The sequence below is a fragment of the Acinonyx jubatus genome, chromosome B1, assembly GCF_027475565.1.
Source record: "Acinonyx jubatus isolate Ajub_Pintada_27869175 chromosome B1, VMU_Ajub_asm_v1.0, whole genome shotgun sequence".
NCBI lineage: Eukaryota > Metazoa > Chordata > Mammalia > Carnivora > Felidae > Acinonyx > Acinonyx jubatus.
The window spans coordinates 2236324-2258344 of record NC_069382.1 but is presented as its reverse complement, the minus strand read 5'-3'; positions in this window follow the sequence as shown (position 1 = coordinate 2258344).

Here is a 22021-nt window from a genome sequence, read left to right as displayed (position 1 = left end):
GGAAACTGGCTTTTCAACTCTGTGGTACCTGTTTCATCTCTACTGGAAATTGGATTAACTCAAGGCTTGTCCTTTCTCTTTTCTCACTTTTTTCCCCCCTATTTATATTTCTAAGACCCTGAGCAAAGTCTTTCATCTAAAAATTCATAGACTAACCTCCTTAAAATGCATGGCAGAAGATCTGACTATCCATTTTGGCAGATGTTCCTAGAATTTCCTCTGTTTGGTGTGATTTGAATTCTTCTCAAATAAGTTCAAACAAGTGTTACAATATACAGCATGGGCATAGTCCCTAAGCCTGAACTGCACTTTTAAAATCTCATGTTCATTAAATGGGCCGCGTACCTGGCATGAAACGGAATGGGAAATTTGGCCAAGAGCAGTATGATGGGATCTAAATCTTGCAACTCAAACCAAGGAATCTTGTTTGATATGGAATATTTTGGAGCTGACTATTATTATATATTTACCCAAGTTAACAACGGCACTTTTTTTTTGGTAAACACTGAAAGTTCTACCAATTGGATTTTTTATTACCTTACCAGCAGAAGCCAGCCAGAATTATAAAAAATAAGAAAGAGGAGATTAAAATTAACCTCATGCCATCTAATTCAGCTCAGTTTGGTAGAAGTATATCTTACTACTCTTCTGTTTTATTCTACCCTGCTCCACTCTACCCTACCCCACTCTATCTAGCTTAGAACCGATCAGATGCTCACCGTATTCAAGGAAAAGCACTGGAAATGATAGGAATCATGGTGATTATCATAACACTCCCCGCCTGACAGTGAATGTTTTTGTGTTTCCACATCGGTAAGGTATTCGAAACCTATGTGACTAGGACCCGGCTAAGGACCACACTGGGAAGGTATGGAATAGCCAGGAAGGGATTTCCTCCCTGAAGGTATGTGTTTGCATTTCAGAGGGGATGGGATCTGGAGTGTGTGGACGTTCGAGTAGTTGTGAACTCAGAGAGACTGTAGTTGTCTACCCGGAAGACATTCATTTATATTCCAGAGGGTAAGGACCCAGGATCTTGCCCCTATTCTCCCCATGGAATCTGTTTACACTAGGGAGCAAAGCCTTTTCTCTCTTTATGGGAAGGTGGGGTGGCAAGCTGTACCCCTCCTGCGTAAGTCCCCAGATTAATATTTTTGGGATTCCTCACCTGTGGTATGGACCCTGATACATATAGGATAACATCTGGCTCTCACCACATCACCCCAGATCATGGAAAGTTAGGAGCAAAGAAAAGTGATGTAGTCATCGCTGTCACCAGGAAATAATAGCCTATCCCTGGGCCAGAAAGCATGTGACTACTTTCAGGACAATATATATATAGAAGAATAAATCATCCAGACGGGGGACATAACGTGAGCAAAACAGGGGCCAGGTCTGTCACGGGGGTCTCCACCACCATGGGGGGTCATGGGAGGTGAAATTGGAAAGTTAGAGACCGTGTCCAGGGGAGGCTTTGACACAGCTTTGAAAAGCCAGGGTGCCTCTGAGTAAATTGGGACCTATTTCAGGTTGCTGAAAGAAGCAGGACGTGATGAGAGGTTTCATCATTCTACTGTCCGGGAATCTACCTGGCAGATCTGAATGAGCCTGGCCTTCTATGTTTATGTGTGTCATCAAATTGAAGATTAGAACACCTGTTCCACACCACCAAAACCTTACGTGGTCTTCTGTGTCTGTCCAACCATCTAATGCCTTTACAAGGAAGCACTGGTTTTGAGGGAAGCTGCTGAAAAATGCTGTCAAACAGCGTGGACTCTTATCGCAAAATATTTTGAATCCGGATGAATGGCAAAATTGCCCGTCTCAGAAATGTCTGCTATTTAATAGCCCACTTCTTCTACTAGTCCAGGCTATTTTGTTGGGGCGTATTTTGTTCTCGTTTCCGAAAAGGCGTCACAGACTGTTTGGCTGGAGAAATGGGCACTTATTTCTTGAGATGCCGGAGTCTGGAAGTCCAGGATCAAGCTGGCTTCTCCTGAGTTCGGTCTTCAGTTTGTCGATCTTGCTGTGACCTCCCTCTGGCCACACGTGTGGTGCCTTCCCCTCTTCTTATAAGGACAGCAGTCAAGGTGGTCTAGGGCCCCAGCCTACCGGCCCCACTGTCGCTTAATTATCACTTTCAAGGCCACACCGCCACATGCAGTCACACTCAGGTTAAGAGTTCAGCAGATGAATTTTAAGGGGACACACACCTGTGTATTTGTGATTCTTACACCGTGTTTCCTGAAACCCCAAAGCTTATTTCTTCAGAGACACGGTGTTATTTGTTACAGTGAGTGAACACTGGCATAATTCATACCCTTTTAGTTTTAGACCTGATTTGCGCATGGAAGCATGAGCAGAGGAAGAGAATATCGCAATTCGGTAAGATGGCAAGAGTGTCTCTTTCTGTCTTTCAACTCCTTTATTTCTGCCCATGTTTTCCTGATGCACTCTTTGAGGTTTGTTGGAAAATGGACAGAAGATTTTCCATGGAAGTGGATAAATCATCTTCAAGAGACACATAAAAGAAAACAACTTTCCAATTTACTCTCTCTCTCTCTTTTTTCTTATAAGAGCAGCAGACACTGGGGCTTCAGGGCATTTGGTTTAGATTATTACAAAATAATACATGGGAGTCATTTTCCTTTTCTTCAGAATTCTTTAGTGAGTTGTCTTTCTTTGTCAGCCTCTGTATTCATGAAAATTTTATAGTCATTTAAAATTCTCGAAGTTTGCCCCAAATTAAGATGTCCTTTGCACAGACACCAACACACACAGTGTAAATCAACAGATGTGTATCTCAAGCTTGTACTGACAATATGCCGTTAGATGAACATGAAGAAAAAGAATTGGTCCTTGCCTTAAAGTAACCTACTGGTGAGTGGCTGGTGCAAAATAATAATGAACCTCCTTAAAGCAACAAACATTATTTGCAAATGAATATGTTTCATTAAATTACTAAACACCTCATTCTTATGCTGGACAGAAGCCTTAAGGATTAAAAAATGCAAATTGTCAATGTGGAAATAAAAATGAACCTATTTTATTTCAGGGAGTTTGAAAATACTTGTTTCTCTTATGACCCGTGGCTTTACAAAACCTGGGCAGCATCTCAGGCGAGAGCTGAGGAGGTCAGCGCCTCTGGGAACTCCATCTGGACATGGCTGTAAACGATGCAGTGTCCGCTGGGCCACTGGCCGCTTGGACCCAGAACAATTACTGCTCGGAACTCAATGAATCTCTTCAGCATGTCTAAGCCTCATTTTCTAAGTCTCTAAACTTAGAGGTGTGGGAGAAGAAAAACCTCCAAGAAGGAAAAGCTACGTCTTCTGCAGGATCTGCCGTAAAGAGTAACGGCCACAGAAGGTTCTCGTACGACGGCCGCAGGAAGCTGCCATTACAACGCTAGGTGGGGATGGGATGCCAAGAGGAGGGCTACCTGGACCGGAGCAGGATCACCGTCGAACTCAGGCTTTCACCGCTTCTTAAGCCATGGTCTTGGAGAGGTTCAAAGAGAGGAAATGGACATGTTGACTGAATTAATAAAAGAGAACCACACAAGTCTTCTCTTTCTGGCTTCGAGCAGCCAGGATCAGACTCAGCCTCTCAAAGTAAATGACTCTACCAGCTGGACACAGCGTACACAATCATTGTTCACAGGCGATGGGTGACAGCTGGCAGGAGCCTGCACCTGCAAGCCCACGTGTAACTTCCAGGAAGCAGGAAGCAGGAGGGCAGAGACACAGAGAGCTCACCTGTCTCACTGGGTGAAGGGAACAGAGACCAGAGGTGCCAACACAGGTGGGATCTGGAGGGAGGGGTGCTGGAAAAGGGAGATCCTGTGGAGGGAATGACAAAAGTCTGCATGGAAATTCTTGAAACGCAGACTGGCTCCTGGTTGCAAGCACAGGAGGTGAGGCTCTGGGAGACCAGGAGAAGACACACGTCCAAGGAAGAAGGTGATGTTCTAGAAGTCATCCTGTGCCTGGAAGATGCTGCAAGTGACGTCCAATCTGGGGGGGGATTTGCTGGATATTCTGAGAATATATAAGGTAAATACAACACTAAAAGGAGACAGAAAATCCACGATTGTAGGGGGAGTTTTAACGTAAGCCCCACAAAGCTGATAGACAAGTAGATGAAAATCTGTGACTGCAAAGATCTGAACACTGGTAACAAACGACCGTACTGATATGATACATATATGCATATATATGCACATATATTTATATGCGTGTATATGATTGATATGGTATCCAATAGTGATAGATTTACATTCTTTTCGAGTGCTCTGGAAGCATTTACTAATATTTTCCCTGTGCTAATTCATAAGGCAATCCACAAGAAATTTCAAAGGGTTGAAACCATTCAGATGACAGCTTTTGACTAGGGTGAATTAAACCGGAAAGCAGTAAGAGATAGATAAGCCGAAATTTACCCACAGATCAGAAATTAAGCAATACCTTTTAACGTAAACCCCGCTTAAAAATTCAAAGCACAATTTTTAAAAGTGTCGTAAGTGAATCTTAATGAAATTTCAAAATATCAGTATGTTTAGATGAAAGTAAATGCTCAGAGGGAAGTTTGTAACAAATACATTAGAAAGAATACTGGAAGTAAAATATCTAAACTTTCTTTTTTCTTTTAGATGGCGGTGGGGGGTGGGAGGGAGAGTCTGACGCGGGGCTCAGTCCCAGGACCGTGAGATCATGACTGAGCCAAAATCAAGAGTCCCGTGCTTAACCACCTGAGCCACCCGGGCACCCCAACATATGGAAACTTTCATCTCAAGAATCTAGGAAAATAGCAAAACAGAACAAAGTATGTTTAAAGAGGACAATAAGGAGAAGAGAAGAAAGCAATGAAATGGGGAAAATACGTGAATGTTTCCTACCCTCAGAACATCCATAGTGCTTAGTTCAATGAAATACCTCCCACTTAGTAATTTCTAAATAATGAGCCGTCTTGGCTCCCACTGCACAGCATGGCGCATGAGGTCAAGTGGCAACAGGCAGCAAGCCGTGCGCCTTCCGTGTGCCGGGCAGTGCTTGGGGCACCTGGCATGTGAACACGCACTCGATTCTCCAGACAAAGTGGATGAGGCAGATTCTGTCACTGCCCCCCACCCCCCGGCCTTGTTTTTGGGTGAGAAAACTGACATCAGAACTGTGAAGGGACGTGACCGCCATCATGTAACTGAGGGAAGCAGAGCCAATACTTTAACCTTGACACTCTATCTCCTGAGTACGTGCCCTTAACCATTCCTATCACCTCCCCATTCACGGGTTCTCATCTTCTTGTGCTGTTCAGGCCAATTGAGGTGTTTCTCTTCTTGGTATATCTTACTCTAGTGTGGAAAAATTCATATAGTGTTAAAATTACCTTTCTGGGTCAGATTTATTCCTTGACCTATGCTTTGAGAGAAGACAATAGTATGGTTCTGTCTTTGAATAACCTTAATTTACATAGTATCTATCTATCTATCTATCTATCTATCCATCTATCTATCTATCTATCTACCTTTGTAAAGAACACCTTGTTTTTAAGGGTCATTTGTCTAAAGGCATATGTTAAAATGCATATGTTAAATGCACACATGAAAAGAGCTTTTGAAAAGGAATAAAACTATATTTGATCTCAAGCAAAAGCTTTTCTGAGTAATTAAAATAGTAGAACATCAGAAACAGTTAAAGATCGTTGCATTTTTTAAAAGAATGTGATGCTCCATCTTCTAAGTACTTGTCCATCCTCTGAACTAATGTGAAAAATTAGTCAATGGCTTATGCAACAAAGGTGTTCGTCAATACCTTTTACTCAGTCTTGATGGTGAACTGGATTTGTTTTCGGTAAATCAATAACCTTCATATCCTCTCCCGCAAAAAGTTAAAAACGTCATTCAGAGGATGAAATGCAATAATTTTGAATTTTATTCTCACTTAGCTAAACAATTTAAATTCCCCCTTGGTAAGCAATTCTGAGGATGTGGGTCCCAGCCTGCTAGAGTACAGATAGAGAATGTCAATGATCGTTTGTTCTTCCAAAGGCTCAAACTCGAGGTTAATGGAATCGCACTGAATAATGAAGGAGAATGTCCAGACACATTTTATTAAAAAAACATGACCTCTTAAAATTCAATTATACACGTTCTCAATAAAGAAGTTTAACTCAATTATAATGGCTCACCAAAATAGTGTGAGAGAAATCATTCCAGATCTCCAAATTCATTATGGCACTGTCCTGAAATCTGCTCACCTGAAAATTTATTTTGAAATACAAAACAGGATTCTTTAACTTGGTATTAACCTTTTAGAACACGAGTCAGTCAAAATGTTTGCAAAGTGTGTGCTCCCTCGTATTATGTTTTAACACTCCGTTAACGAGAAATGTGGAAATATCATGAGTGTTTTTCTTTTTTACTCGTGGTGCACAGATGAGCAGTAGTTAGAGGCACGCAGCGAGTGTATTGTACATGCTTATTCCCCTCATTTTAAGCACTCTTCTGCAGCAATGTGAGTCTCCCACTCCCAGCACCTACAGCTTTACATAATGGTTATGCTCATCATCAAGCTATGGCACGTTTTATTTGTGTGCATAGTTTCTGCTACAAAGTTATAGCAATCTCTAAATCACTCTGCACCAGAGATGATTTTTCTTGCCTTCTAATCGTTGTCTATATTCTGACTGGGATCAGAAGCATCTCCCTCTTCTTGGCCAGCTGACATCCTCAACTCCATTCAGGATTCAGGGAAGAGGACAACTTTTTTCTCAAGAAAGCCGATTTTGAGCTCTAAAATGGCCTTCTAGGAGATTCCCTGCACTTAGTCAGGTTATAATGTTTTTATACAGCATCCGATTATTTCTGTATGAATTCAATTATTATTTGAGTTCCTCGGGCCCTCGCCTGTCTACTGCGGAGTTATGAGGTTGTTGGGCCGATGGCCTGACTCCCAGAAGCCAGCAGTGTGCCCAGCACAGAGTAGGGGACATAGTCGCTCTGCGACATGTCCTATCAGACCTCTAGAACTCTCTGTGATGTGGCCACCATTTCTGATTCCGTCACACAAGGCTCCTCCTTGACCTGAACTTCCTGCCCTGATAAAATAGCTAAACGTGAAGTAGTCTTTACTTTTGTTCGTTTCATTGGGCTTCGCGTTAAAAGCAAAGACGGGCTCCCTCAAACATTGTTTGGCCTAATATAGTCAACTTGTGAAGAGCTATGAAAATGATATATTTTTTTACAAAGAATTGTCATAATGAGGAAAATTGTTCTTTTTCTCTTAAGACTTTTAGCAATTACAGTTTGTACCAGTTTCATTTTTATTTCATTTCGAGCTGCCTAATGAAGAAACACTGAATGCATCAACAACTTGGAAACAATAAGGGTGTGTATATGTCTTGGGAAATTTATGATATGTTTATTTTAAAAATAAGTATGTTTTGGGAGTAATTGCATCTGACGCTCTCTTTGGGGGTAATGGGCAAAATATTCCTTTTAAAAAATGTAAAATTTAGAAGGGGCGATTTTCTTTATAAGATTCTTTTTGTCTTAAATTTGTTTTCCTACTGACATTTCACTACGAACACTGGTCTTGATTACAAACGCACATTTTAAAATTCACATCAAGTGGATAATTATTGTTTTCTCTCTCCTTTAAAATAATTTTCCTCATGATATACTCGCACATGTAAAGTCTGTCAGCCTCCAGCAATCAGCGGTCCCCACTAGAGGCAACCACTTGCAATTCTTTGGGTAATTCTCTAGTAATTTCCACTGGTTGTTGCCATCATTTCCCCAACAAACCAATCAAGAAACCCAACAACATTCATACGATGCGTCCTGATGACTGCATTTTAGGCTGCATACCTGCTCACTGCTATCATTAAGTTACCTATTGCAAAATGCATGAATCGCACTGGAGACCGCTAATGTCAGGGAGAAGGAAATCTGAACCTAGAATTTAGGAAATCAGTCATTCGGGCACTCACTTTTATTTGTCAGTCTCCCCTTCTGCTGCCAGTGTTCGAATGATTCTGAATTGAAATCCCAGTCATGATGTCTTTATGATTTTGTGAATTTACATCAACTCTGTTGATCTCCGGGTCCTCTGTAATTGTGTGAATGACACCCACCCCAGCCAGAGTTTTACTGCAGTATGTGGTTACCACCTTTCTTCTCCATTCACCTTCCTCGAAGTCACGGTCTTCTCATTATCACAACACGAGTTTAGCAGGTAGGCTTAATACTTTCTAAGGGTGTTAAAATTGTACTGAAGAGCCTGATAAAAATGATGGGGTCCCCATGAGTGAATCTATGATGGTGGAAAGATAAAAAGGGAAACCTATCTGGAGTCAGGGAGTCTGTTGCTGAGGCCATGGAGGCATTTCAGGTTTGGTCTCGTGGAGATTCTGCAGGGTATCTGAAGACAAACTCACCCATTGCTCCTATGTCTACCACAGGCTTCTAAAATGTGATTTTACCCTAAAGGTAAGATCCTTGGAAGTAACAAAACAGCAATAGACCTAAACTGCCTCTAAACTGTATTCCTTCAGGGAAATTACAAAGGCATAGAATTCAAAGGCTTAACTTGTTCGTAGAGTAATTTAGCACCCCCATAAACACACTGTGCTTCACTTTTAGAGATGGGAACAGGTGTTTCACTTCTGACTGGCTTGGGACAGCCATCACCGATGCTCAAAGGGAGTTTGAAAATATTTCAAACAGCAGGTACTTGACTTAAGCAGGTTTCCACCTACAAGCAGTTCCTGACATTCCATTCTCTCCAACAGAGCAGTGAGTCACACAGCCACTGGGGGCGATAAAGTGGCACCGAGATCCCCATGGATGACAGAAGCCAGCCTGTGAAATGACCCCAAAGGGTTCAATCATTCACTCTAATTGTGCCCTGCAGTGTCCTGTTAAGAGGATAAAGTCAAATATGAATCGTCTGCTAGGTTCCTCACCTAACGATCTCGGGGCCCCTTACCACCTCCAAACTTACACCTTCCAATTTAACTAGTTATCAGGTAGGGTAGGAAATACAATCATTCCGTGCATCACAGGGCTTGGGAATTGCATATAAATACGCCCTAGTGAAAACTGTATCTTCTGTGCTCCAACGTTGTAAGCTGGAATCAATTTTAGCTTCCATATGAATGCAAGACCCACAAAACAGGAAATCTTTAAAAATCCAGTTTTATTCTGTCAAATTTGCTGGTTCGTCAGTGGTGGAATCTCTAATTCTAAAACAAGGGAATTCCTTTCTGTGACTGTATATGGCAAAGCATTGAAATCAGGCAAAACAAGCTGATGTAGAAAACAAAGCAAACAAAAGAAAACAAACAAAATCTGTGCCATGTCTCAACTCAGAAGTGGATCCCGGTACATACTTGAAATCATAATGTGGAAAATGGAACATGTAGAGCCAAAGGTCACCGTGGTATCTTTGTCTCCCCGATGCGTGAGGGTCTAAAACCAAAGAGCAACATTTTTCGGAAGAATAGAACCAAATCCTGCCGGTGGAGCATTTGCAATGTCCAGGCTGTGACCACCTGGGCGAGTCCAGGGCCTCCAGAACTGGCACACACTACGGGAAATGCTAGGCGTAGTTCTCAGGCTGAGAAGGCGGGTCTTCAGGAATGAGTGAACAGTCTTGGAAACGGTAACTGTCTGTGTAACCGGAAAATGCCTTGCTTTTGCATGTATCCTTGAAGCCATTTTTGCTGAATAGAGAATTCTGGGGAGGGGGCTTATTTCTACCGCTTGTTTTTGTTTGGGTGTTTTGTCCAGAATCGGTGGTTGTTAACTGAGGGAGGGGTAGTGTGTGAGGAGCTCATTCCTCCGTATCTGAAGGAGGAGTTCAGATACAGGTATTTAAGGAAAAGTCCAAAAGTGCTCATTGCCTAAGTGTCGTGTTGCAGATCCGAATCTGTAGGAGGAGAAGCCAAGCCAGACGCTGGGATGTACTCAGTCACAGGTGTTAGAGTCTGCACTGGAGACAGTTACATAATAAAAGCCGAAATGACACAAGAGCAGCTCCTACAATTTAGGATCGGTCCATGGAGAGAGGAAGCACAAAGTTACACCAAGAGCTGGTAGAAAGAGACAGCACCCTAAATAGAGTAGCTGAAGAAGGCTTGATAAAGGGACTACATGCCAGGAAACCCCCTAAGAGACAGCAGAAGCGACCCCCAGGGTAGCAGAGGAGAGGGGGGATTTCTTCCCCAGCGGGCTGGGAAGGAAGGGCGTAGCTCTGGGAACCCGGGGAGGTCCGCAACTTTAGTGCTGTCACAGGAGATACGCCCGTAGAGGAGGAAGACAACCATCTCAAACCCACTCTCGCTCCTTCGCTGTGGACGCCTCTCATTGCTTGGACATGGGCACATGCCCAGGGCAGCACAGCCACAGGCAGGCCGGCCAGAGAACCTGGGCAGGGGGAAGTGGTCCAGGGGACTAAAAGGGGAACCCCAAGCACAGGTTATGAGCCTGTCCTAATTCCCATTCATTTATTCCAGAACTAAAGCAAAGCACTAACGTCCAGGAGATCTTGTTTCTTGACTTCCACAAAAAGAAAGAAAGAAAGAAAGAAAGAAAGAAGAAAGAAGAAAGAAAGAAGGAAAGAAAGAAGGCAGGCTTCTCTTCCTTCTCTTTTCACTGCTTCTCTTTACTAGGTGGTTGGTTCTTTTCGTTTTTCTTTCTTTCTTATTGCAGGCGTTGTTAGTGGTATTACTTTGTATGTGGTTGCATATACAGGATTCCCCTGACTAATGTATGATTTAATCTTGATCTCTGCAGGTCTGGGACATGATAGAAACTCAGGAACTATGTTTTGAATAAATTAATGAAAGAGGAAAATGGGACAAGACATTGTACATCACATGTGGGCTCAAGGTCACGTAGAATCACGGAGTTGGAATCAGACATACGTTAAAATGCTTGTACCTTAACACATCCCGGACACCTGAAGGGGAGGTGAGGTGGGGAAGGTGCATGAGTTGTGCCTTCTTCCTGTGCTTCTGCTTGTCCTCTAATGAGAACAAATATGTCCCCAAGCCTCTGCTCTGTCTGTCCCCCTTTGACTCTACCTTGGGAAGGAGTCCTGTCAGCTGAGCGGGACTCAAGGTCTGTGGGCCTCTGCTGCGGGACATTTGAGGGGTGGCAGGGCAGCCGTACGGGGCTGGGCTGCTTCGCTTATTAATCCAAGCCAGTGGCTTCCTTTTCCAGTTCTCTTCCTGATCCCACCTCAGGGAGGGGAGCTGGGTGAGCGAGCTCAGCCCGCACACCCTGCGCTCTGTTCCCTCCTGGGCTCCAGCTCTGGCTGGCAGAATGTGCGGGTTGCGTGCCAGGCGTCCTAAGTCACTTCTGAGCAGAGCACGGGCTGGAGCTGGGCTTCCCGGGAGCCCGCCCTCGCACCATACCGTAACCTAACCTGCCCTGTGGGTGACCCTGCACCCGGAGCTGGTGGCCTCCGGACAGACGTCCCCCTGGAGTACCACACCTGAGCTGCACGCTCTAAACCAGATGTTCGCCGTGCATTAGAAAGGCGCGTTCCGTGCTTGCCCAACTGTTGGCAAAATGGGGCTTCGTTGGCAATTTAACCACCGATCTCAGTGGGTCCAAAGAAGCAGCAGAACCCCAGAGTAGAGGAGGGTGAATGGGAACCCCTCAACTTCTGTGGCAATAAAGGAGGTGCCATTACCCAGCTCTTTAACTTTCGTCAGATCATGATTCGCTGTAGAACATCTTTCACTTCTCTCCTAACTCAAAAATTTCACAAATCCATGAATTGTTAAAAATGGGGAAACACTGCCTATAGACATGAAACACAAAGATTCTTTATTATTGTGGTTAGTGATGATACGTTATAAGTTAATTATAATATTAAGTTTCAAGAGTCTGATATTCATGCCAAGATATTTTCTTATTAAAAAAATTTTTTTAACACTTATTCATTATTGAGAGACAGACAGAGACAGAGCATGAGCATGGGAGGGGCAGAGAGAGGGGGAGACACAGAACCTGAAGCAGGTTCCAGGCTCCGAGCTGTCAGCACAGAGCCCGATGTGGGGCTCGAACCCACGAGCAGTGAGATCAGGACCTGAGCCGGAGTCCAACACCCGACTGAGTCACCCAGGTGCCCCGATGCCAAGATATTTTCAACAATAGTTTGAGAGTCATTCTTTTCTGGAGTTTTCAGTCTTAACTTTTAATCCGTCACTAACGGGTGATGGTTGACTTTTCCCCAGACACTTTCATATAATCCCCATTAACATCCTGCCATGAATTAACACTTAATTAAAATATATAATCATGTTTTAATTCCTTGCTTGTTTCCCTAAATTCCTTGCTATTTATTAATACATAACAGAGCATAATATTTGCATTTTAATTAACTTCTTCACACTTAATAATCATTTGCTTTTGCCTTTGTATCTGTTCACAAACAATAGCTAATTCCCTAATCTATTAATCTATCCTCCCCCTGCACAATTGCTTTATCTTGTAATTTCTCACTAAACCGAGAAAATATTTACAAGGGCTTTCTTCCTTTGTTAACTTCTTTTTAAAATTATTGCTGTATGCTTCGGGAAAGCTTGCCATATTAAGTTGCAAAATCCATCGATTTGCTTAAAATTTATGTAATCTGGGGAGAAGGGGAGCCACATAAAAAAACTAGCAGGGTGCTAAGCAAACCTCCCGCACTTCGTCCGGGATTTAATCACTCTGTCACATCGGACAATAAGATTCCTTCACGTTACTATATGCCAAGACAATACTGCTCCCGTCTCATATATAATCTATGGCTTTCCTGTTCTGGATTCTTACTCTACAGGGAAACAGCAGCCTCCTTTTTCTTAGCAGTGAGTCAATTCTGAAACATTCCTCAACTATAATCTTGAGCAACGCGCCTCATTACCTTCAGTGAAGAAGGTCACAGTGCTTGGTCAATATTAACACCCAGCTTGACTGTCAATACACAGGCTCTGGGTCATTTTTCAATGGCTTTTTGAAACACTAATGAAAGGGAAAAAAACAGATAAAGAGACCTTGTCTTCTTTAGTGTAAAATATTAGAATCATAGCTTCGTACAAATATAAAACGAACCTACGGCAAAGGTTTTATTTACGTCATCAATTACTAAGGGACCCAGGGAAGTGTTGTCACAAGTCCAAACATTATTGTAGAGCAGGTGTACATAGGGGCCATGTAATAAAGGAAAATTAGGGGAGGACTTGGTGTTACATCCAAAACTGGTTGATGAGAACAGAACAATGAAGCACCACCTGTCAGTTATCTTTCCCACCGGTTGGAAATTCTTTTCATTTCTAGCAGAAGAGAGAACCTTTATAGGTTTATCTCTGCCCCTATAAAGTTATAAAACAGCCCATCCAATAAAAAAAAAAAATCAAAGGTTCAAGTTCAATAGTGCCTTTTTTAAACTATTGGATAAGTTTTCTGACAAAGGCTATTTAACAGGGAAGGGGGGGGGGGAAGGGGGTGCCTGGGTGGCTCAGTCAGTTAAGTGTCTGCTTCTTGATTTTGGCTCAGGTCATGATCCCAGGTGGTGGGATCGAGCCCCTGCGTCGGGCTCCATGCTGAGCATGGAACCTACTTAAGTCTCTCGTCTCTCTCTCTCTCTTTTTCTAAAAGAAATTAAAAAGCAAACAAACATGTATACTGACAAGGAGATGGTGGGAGCCCCAATGAGCTGGGGAACGTGAGCCATGACCCAAAGGGGCAGCTCGTCCTTGGCCAGAGTTCCCTGTACCTTGTGTGTATAGAGTTCACACAGAGTCCAAGCCTCCTATTATTTTTTTTTTTTTTAACAAAAATCTAGAAAAGAGAAGTTTCCGGGGAAAAAACGATTTGTGAAAGATTCTGTAGACCAAAACAACAACCAAACTACATTTTGGGGTTCCAGTTTCCATCTCCCAGACAGCTCAGGACGCACCGACCCTGGGGGAAATCTGTCCTAGGGGTGCTGAACGTTCAGGTGACTTTTGACAAGGCCCCCGTTCACCACCATTTGCCCCCTTAGCGACTTGTTACCTCCCCATAAGGCAAATTAAACATTTACTATGTTGACTTCAGGCTGGGGTCCCCTGGTTCTCTCCCTGAAGCCCGAGGGCTTCAAACTTATATACGGTTATAGCCTTAAGGCTGCTAATCCCACACCCATTCTGGGTCTGTTGCCCGACCAGGTCTCCTGGCCCCAGGAAAAGCCCGGGTCCCCGAGGCTGTGGCACCATAAATCCCTGCTGTGGCTGGAAAGCCCCGGCTTTCTTTTGTGGAGGAGTTTGGGACATCTGAGAGTTAAAGACACTTCACAGAACAAAGACAGAGCTCAGGCTTCGTAACAGAGTGGAGATCCCGCTGGCTAATAGACCTCTGGACTGGGGTCCCCTGGTGACTCCGCCATCCAGCCCTCGACTCCCCCTCCTCATTCGGTGTCGGGGACATGGAGAGGGCTTGACGTTCACCAGGATACAACCTCCAAGTCACGGGATGGGCCTTCAGAAGGGGGCCGCTGGGTAAGATGTATCCAGAAAGCCAGCAGACATGTCCCTGGTTGGGACATCGTGCGAAGCCTCCGGCGCCTATGCAGACCGGCCAGGGCGCTGCATAAGCAACACCCAGGCCTGGCTGCCCATCGATATCGGCAACGGCGTCAGATAAGAAGTCCTCTGTCCCACTGAGATGGGGACACTGAAGGAGTCTATAAAAATCTGTCATTTGCTCCTTTTTCCTGCTTCTCTTCTTGCGAGCACATGCACCCCCACTTTAGCCATGCTTCCTCCTGCAAACAGTGTATGTCCTCCTTGTAAGGGACAAGGGGCGAAGGGTTTGTCTAGAACAGAAAACATGTAAGGAAGGACCAGATGAGAATGACAGGAGGAGCCCTCGTATGCGCATCCAGACCACGGGCGCTAGACATCTCGACGCCAAGACCCCTGCTCCCAGGAATAACTGACGTATGAAGGACACTTTGTTCTAACCTGTTCCTGGATGTCGGAGAGGACACGGGCCCCAGACCAGCATCCTCCACAGAAAGCCCAGACTTCACGCAAGGACGAGACCCCCTCCCCTTTCCTTTTCTGAGTCTCCCAGACACTGTGTCTGTACCTGCACTCTCTCTACGGTCCATAAAGTCTGGTCTCGCCTTCTGCTGGTTTGCGTTAGAGTTCTATCCTGTGTGCAACGGGGACCCTCCCGGCTGGTCCTGTGGGAACCCCTCTGGGTCCTTGCACCCGGCCTGCCTGCATCGCCATCACAGCCAAAACTGTTCCTTGATGTACAGCCCCTGCATATGATCCAGACGAAGTTCATCTCATGGTATCACGGGGACTCCACCGATGTCATGAAGGTTCTTAAATCAGACACCATAAAACGGGCTGTCCTTGTACATGGCACGTGAGCGTCTCCTTTTTTTAAGCCGCTCTATGTATTTTTTCATACTAAAGTAATTTGGGAAGGATTATTAAGTGGCAGTAAATATGAGAAACTGTAGCAAATAGGTGACTCTCACCAGGTGTGTTTTCATTTATACAATATCATTTGAGCATTTAATTTGTACCAAACACGTCAACTTGCCGTTGAGGTACCGGGGGCTCATTAAAGACAAAGCTCGTGCCCTCACAGAACTGATTTCTAACAAAAAAACGCAAAGTACCAACAACGTAGAAGTTCAGTTACTGAGCATTATTGCTCAGAGATACATGTACCGACTAAGGTCATTCGGTCCTCAAACCATTCTTCAACTGTGTTTTTCGCTCTCTCAGGGGGCTGGTTCACAGACCATCATCTGTCTCCTTTTGTAACCTGCTCAGCCAGAACCCCAGATGCTAATTTGTCTTCCATTTAATCAAATTAACAAATAAGGAGCAAACGAGAAGACAGCACTTTCTGCACAGGTAAGAGCATGCCAATGACTGTGCAGCACCAGCCTGTGGACGGGCCCGGTTTATGCTCCTGACCCACTGGTTCTGTATCGTTGCATTTGTTAGTGGCTCTGAGACACCACCCCACCTCGATCTCTAGCTGTGCATCTCTGGGAGAGGTCTGGTCCCAAAGCGTCTTGCTTTTGAGTCCTGCCCAAGGACAGGATTCATACACGTAACGGACTTTTCTTGTCTGAACTTTCACTTCACCTTCTTTCTTCCTTGGTCAGTGAACATAGGCTCAGTTGCTAACTGATACTTAAGAGCAGGTGTTAGGCGCGCCTGGGTGGCTCGGTCAGGTAAGCATCTGATTTCAACTCAGGTCATGATCTTGTGGTTCGTGAGTTCGAGCCCTGCGTCCGGGCTCTGTGCTGACAGCTCAGGATCTTTGGATCTTGTGTCTCCCTCTCTGTCCTTTCCCCGATTGTGCTCTGTCTCTCTCTCTCTCTCTCTCTCTCTCTCAAAAACAAATAAGAATACTTAACAAAATTAAAAAAGAGCAGGTGTTATATCTTGCCATTACAACGATCATAGGTTGATTTGATTAATAATGCCTGGCATGCTAGAAAATTAAGTTAACAAAAGACTAAACTCAGTTTGCTCATTTATCAAAGGGGAATGAAAATTCCTACTTCAAAGGGCTGTGATAAAAATTAGAGTAGATAATGCAGAGCTTTGCAAGCAGTGTGCTCCTGCCCACCCCTGATGTGACCCCATCAGAGAACACCCCCGCCCCCCTGCCGGGGTAGCAGCCTTCCCCAGTGTCCTCTGAGAAAAGCATATTCCATATGATGTTAAAAAAAAAGGCAACGTACAAAATCTCGTGAGCTGTGCAACCCCACTCAGAGCTAACCGTTGGATTAAGCTGTGTGCTAAGTTAGCAGGAAATGTGGAAACGGGTAGGGAATTTCATAACTGAGGCTGGGACTACACTTACGCCTGTCTCTGTCCTGTGTCACCCGTCTTCTGGTGCTGACGGTCATAGAAGAGTGCAGCCACCCACCATTCTCCTACCTGATACTGGGACCCTGACACCGTTGCTCTAGTCTACACCTCCGGAGAAGAATTGTACTTCTTCACTCCTAGTGGCAACACCCTCCTGGATGCTTCGAGCTGTAACGCAATGACTGAAGCCTGAACTAAGATTCTTCAGGACCTCTTGATTTCTGTAGAAAATCATTTACTAGAATTTTCTGCTTTTTTAAAAATTTAGTTGTACCTTTTTTTAAAAATCTGAGAGCGAGAAGAAGAGAGAGTGTGAGCAGGGGAGGAGCAGAGACAGAGGAAGGAGAGAACCCCAAGCAGGCTCCATGCTGTCAGCACAGAGCCGAACTCGGGGCTCGATCTCACGACCCCAGGATCACGGTCTAAGCTGAAATTAAGTCGAATGCTTCACGGACTGAGCCCCCCCGGGGTGCCCCATGATTCAGTGCTTTCTTGGGTTCATTTCGTCATCAGTCCCTTCATTCAGGAGGTCACAGCAAGGAGCAGACAGTGCTAGCAATGACACCATGCTCTGGCCGAATCCTTCCCGATATACCCTAGGAATCAAACTCAGTAGAAATCTACTCTCCTACCCAAGTCCGGGAACGTACCCTCTCCTGATTAAGTGAGGCTCACCCGAACCCGGTTTGGACTCTCTCTGACTTGCCCGAGCTTTCTCTCCCTGTGCTCACCGAAGCTAGCCATTGACTGTCAGCCAAAATTCCTCCCTGAGCATTTTCTCTTCCACGTCTTCTGACCCTGCCTTGCTCTCTCTAAAGGATGCTGCTCCCCTGCACCTCCCCACAGTAGTGTCTGGTTCTCTCCTCCTTCCCCGCTCCGGGCTCAAAGGCGGATGAGTCTCCTTGCTTCTTGCTGCTTTCTAGGCTTTTCCTCTCCGCGCTCTTGGTCATCGTTTTGTGAAAGATGCAATCTACTGCGAGTTAATATAAAAATGAAAATTTGATTGTTATGCCGTCGCTTACACTCAATAAATTTCACCAAGACCTTATAAATGGACGCTGGTAAGGTCGTCCCCAGGAGTTTAAGTAAGGAAGAGACATAAAAATGATTCCCTGGGTTTAATTGTGAGCCTTGAGTCTGACTTTTTCCATCATATTTCTTCCACAAAGTAGTTTTCCTCAGTTTGTTGTGGTCAGCATGGTCCCTTAAGTAACTCCTTTAGTATCGCTCCCGATAAATCCTGAACTTGTGTCCAAATGCTTTAAAAGGCGCAATCACTCACTCATTGAACTGGCCTCTGTGCCAGAACCGTATCAAGTGCTGAGGATACAGAAATCTGGGCTCAAGTAAAATGGGTTGAATACCTTCCAGGCCCTCGCTTGGGTGCCTGATGCATGTGTTGTAGAAGCTAGTTGTCTGTCCTCCCGTGATGCTCCCCTCTGGGCAGCTGCCCCTGTCAGGTCCCGGGTGGAGGGTGGGGCTGACCCCTCATATCCTGCCCTGCATCCTCCACGGGAGGAGACAAGGTGCATCCCCGAGCAGCCAGCCCTTCCCAGACGTTCCCGACCCAAGTCAGCTTATCATTTCCCACTTTCTTCGGGATGGACTGTGGGTCAAAAGTTCAATATGACTTAGAAATAGGCTTCAGCGTCCTCATTAGCCACGGGGTCAATGTCACACAAAGGGTGGTTCGGGGACTGGCATCAGGGCCAACACCTGGGGCTTGTTAGAGATGCAGAAATCCAGGCCGTCCCCGCGTGGAAGCAGATTTCCAGCTGATTTGTGAACTAACTGAAGTGTGAGAAGCATTGACCTCAGCAGGTCAAGAAATAGAACAAGCAAACAGCATTGCTGTCAATACCATTTTTGCTCTGGATTCATGCCTTTAAAATGGAGCCCGTCCCCAGATCTTCCAAGTGGGCCAACTGAGAAGTCGACTTCTTCACATAACGGTACGTGATCACTATGGTTCTGTCTTGAGAATCAAAGGGTCCTCATGCCCCAACAGACCTGCTCGTTTCATCCTCAAAACAAAAGGAGGGAAGACATTTAATCCCCTTTAATACAAAAGCAAACTCAACAGCAGCAAGGGACGATAATCTGGATCATCACACCTCCGATAGATGCAACAGTGGGGTTCAAAACTAAGTTTAGCATCTCTCCAACCTTCCATCTCCACCTGCCCTCCTGTGATCTGAGGAGGGCCTGGTTCTCCCCACCAGAAAGAGAGCTACAGCCCAACGCTCCTTGCGGGGTTTTCCATGATTCCATCTGGAGCCAGGAAACCATTTATCTGCAATCCTTCTCACATGTTAAAGTCCCCCAAATGAAGCAAAGGGTAACGGCACATTTTTTTTAACACAAATTTTGTAGAAGGACGAAACAGAGTCCATTTACAGATCTAATTTGCAGATGGACGTCGCTGCCATTTCCTACGTTTAACCTTTTAAGATCATCGTCTCCTAAAACCCACATGCCGCAAATAAAGAGCATCTTCAAATGTAAAACTTCCAAGTATTTGCATTGTTATAAATTCACTTTTCAATGAGGTTTCTTTTTTTATTTCTAAAAGATCATAGCTACTTGAAGTTTCCCTTTCTTTCACTCAAAAGGATTGAAAAAAGGTAACATCTCTGGAGAGGCACAGGGTTATGGAGAAGGTTAATTCGGGCCAGTCTTGCTTTGAATGGTTTATGATTGTCCGTAGTTTCTTTCATTGAATTTTTTTAAGAGAAATTCACTAGGAATTTCAGCCACAAAAAGAATCTCTTCAAGTTACTGCACACACTTAATTGTTCTTTTTCTTTTTTGTCCCCAAACGAATGATTGAGGTGGCTGCAGGAGATCCACCCTTCCTATTTCATTGTGTATTTTTAAAACACTCGCGTGTGCCCCCACTGAGGTCTCGGTGTGAACAGACGGTCGGGGGCCGCTGACACGTGGGCAAGAGTCACCAAAATGGGGACACAGAGCTGTGCAGTGAGCAGACGCCTTTGGAAACACAGCCCTGGTAGACTTGCTCGATGAACGGTTGCCAGTAACCTTCATTTTGCACAAAACCCCGATACCTGCAAAGCACAATCACATGAGGACTGCCTGTGTTCAATTCGACATGGTTCAAGGACTCACGTGTTGCAAACAACACGCTGAAAACCAGAAGGAATGACACATAAAATTGCACGTGACCCCTCCTGCTACTTTCAAAGAGATGCCAGCCAAGGCTTTCCCGTCACCCAAAACAACGTGATGCTTCAAACGGTTTGACGTTTGTGGATATGCGGGAGCATCTGCTTCTCGATGGTTTTAGAGTCTTGTGTTCATATCTTTTGCTTTTCATTCCTATAAATGCTTTTCATTTCTGTATTTTGAGAGTGCTTTAATATTTCTAACTGTCCTTTGTTTACATTTAAATATTGATCTCTGGGTAGCTAACGCGGGCCTGCAGCACGAGTCTGGAACAACTTTCTACTGAGTGACTCAATGTCCTTTCGGCAGCAGCCCTGAGATTTCCTTTTTTTTCTTTTTCTTTTTTTTCTTTTTTTGGCTTTGATTCGTGGATATGCCCATCTTCTCTCTTCACCTCTGTCTCTCACTCCGTCTCTCAGAAGCCCACACGCGAACATACAGACATACACACACATACGCACATCCATCCGCACATAGTAAACACACATCTCTGGTACACATTCAGAGAAGTCAGTTACTGTTTGCATTGAGTTTTCGTATTATTCTGTTGGCATCAAACCACCGTCATCATCCACAGCTGTCATTACATTAACTCTATGTATTTCCGATTCTCTCTATTATGTCTGTTAATAAAACAGTGGAAACGCCGTTCCATACTTAATCTAAAATGCATCCATTTTGTTGGGCTCTCATGTGAACCTGTCTCCATCTGATAACTGTGCAACGCCCGTGTACAAAGGCTTTAGTAAACACTATTTGCGTCGAGAGAGTTACCAGAAATTACAGAAGAGATCTGTTACCCATACACTCCAAACACGTTGATTTTCTCCACAGTGTGGGTATCCATCAGTGAAAATGCTCGCCAGCAAAACCTCCTGGGGTCCTGCTCCATAGACAAGGGACTGGATGTTTGTGTCCCCAAAATTCACATTTTGAGACCTGCCCGTCAAGGTGGTGGTGTCAGCAGGGGGGCGTGGGGCGTGGGGCGTGGGGCGTGGGGCGTGGGGAGGTCATGAAGGTGGACCCTCAGGATGAAATCCGTGCTGAATTGGAAGAGACAGGTGAGCTAGCTAGCTCACTCTCTTCCTTCCGTGGGAAGACAGAAAGCAGTCCTTCATTAACCAGGAAGAGTCCCTCATGGGGAAGCCGACATGCCGGGCCCTGATCTCAGACTTCCGGCCCCCAAAACTCTGAGATGTGTTGTTGGAGCACCTGGCATATGGGAATTTCTTCCCGAGGCTGAGCTCAGCCACTGCGGATCTTGAAATCCCACCCTCACTTTTCTTGGCCCACCTGATCCAGCTCGCCCCTCCCAGCGCTTGTCTGAATTGTAGGTTACTTTGTAAAGTGTTTATTTTGAGAGAGAGAGAGTGCGAGCACAAGCAGGGAAGAAGGAGAGAGAATCTCCAGCAAGTTCCCCCATGTGGGGCTCGATCCCACGACCATGAGATCATGACCTGAGTCCAAATCGAGATTTGGACGCTTAACCAACTGGGTCACCCAGGTGCCCTAGTTGTAGGTTACTTTAAATTCGGGGTTCCGATTCTCCCTTCTAAACCAAAGTACCATTGAACGAAATTAGAGATCACTCTGTTAACTCTTTGAAATAGTGTCCCAATCAACCTAAATCATATTTATATTTAATTTGCTATTTTCTTATTGTTGGATGAAAATGATTTACTTGCCTATTAATGCTTTTTAACTTCTAAGCTCCGAGGCTTAAAAATGATTGTTTATTTCTGCTGATATTTTAACATCCATATGTGATCCTGAATAGTCTGTATGCAGAGAATGCCCCGTATAGTCAAGAGGCAGATAAATTCGCCCGATGCTTCTCAAAAAGCTATCGATTTCCACTAATGTCTGGAATGCTTTATCCATTTTTCATTGTTCAGCAGAATAAAGTGATAAACACATAGATCTTTTTTAACCAGACAGTTGAGTGCTGGGC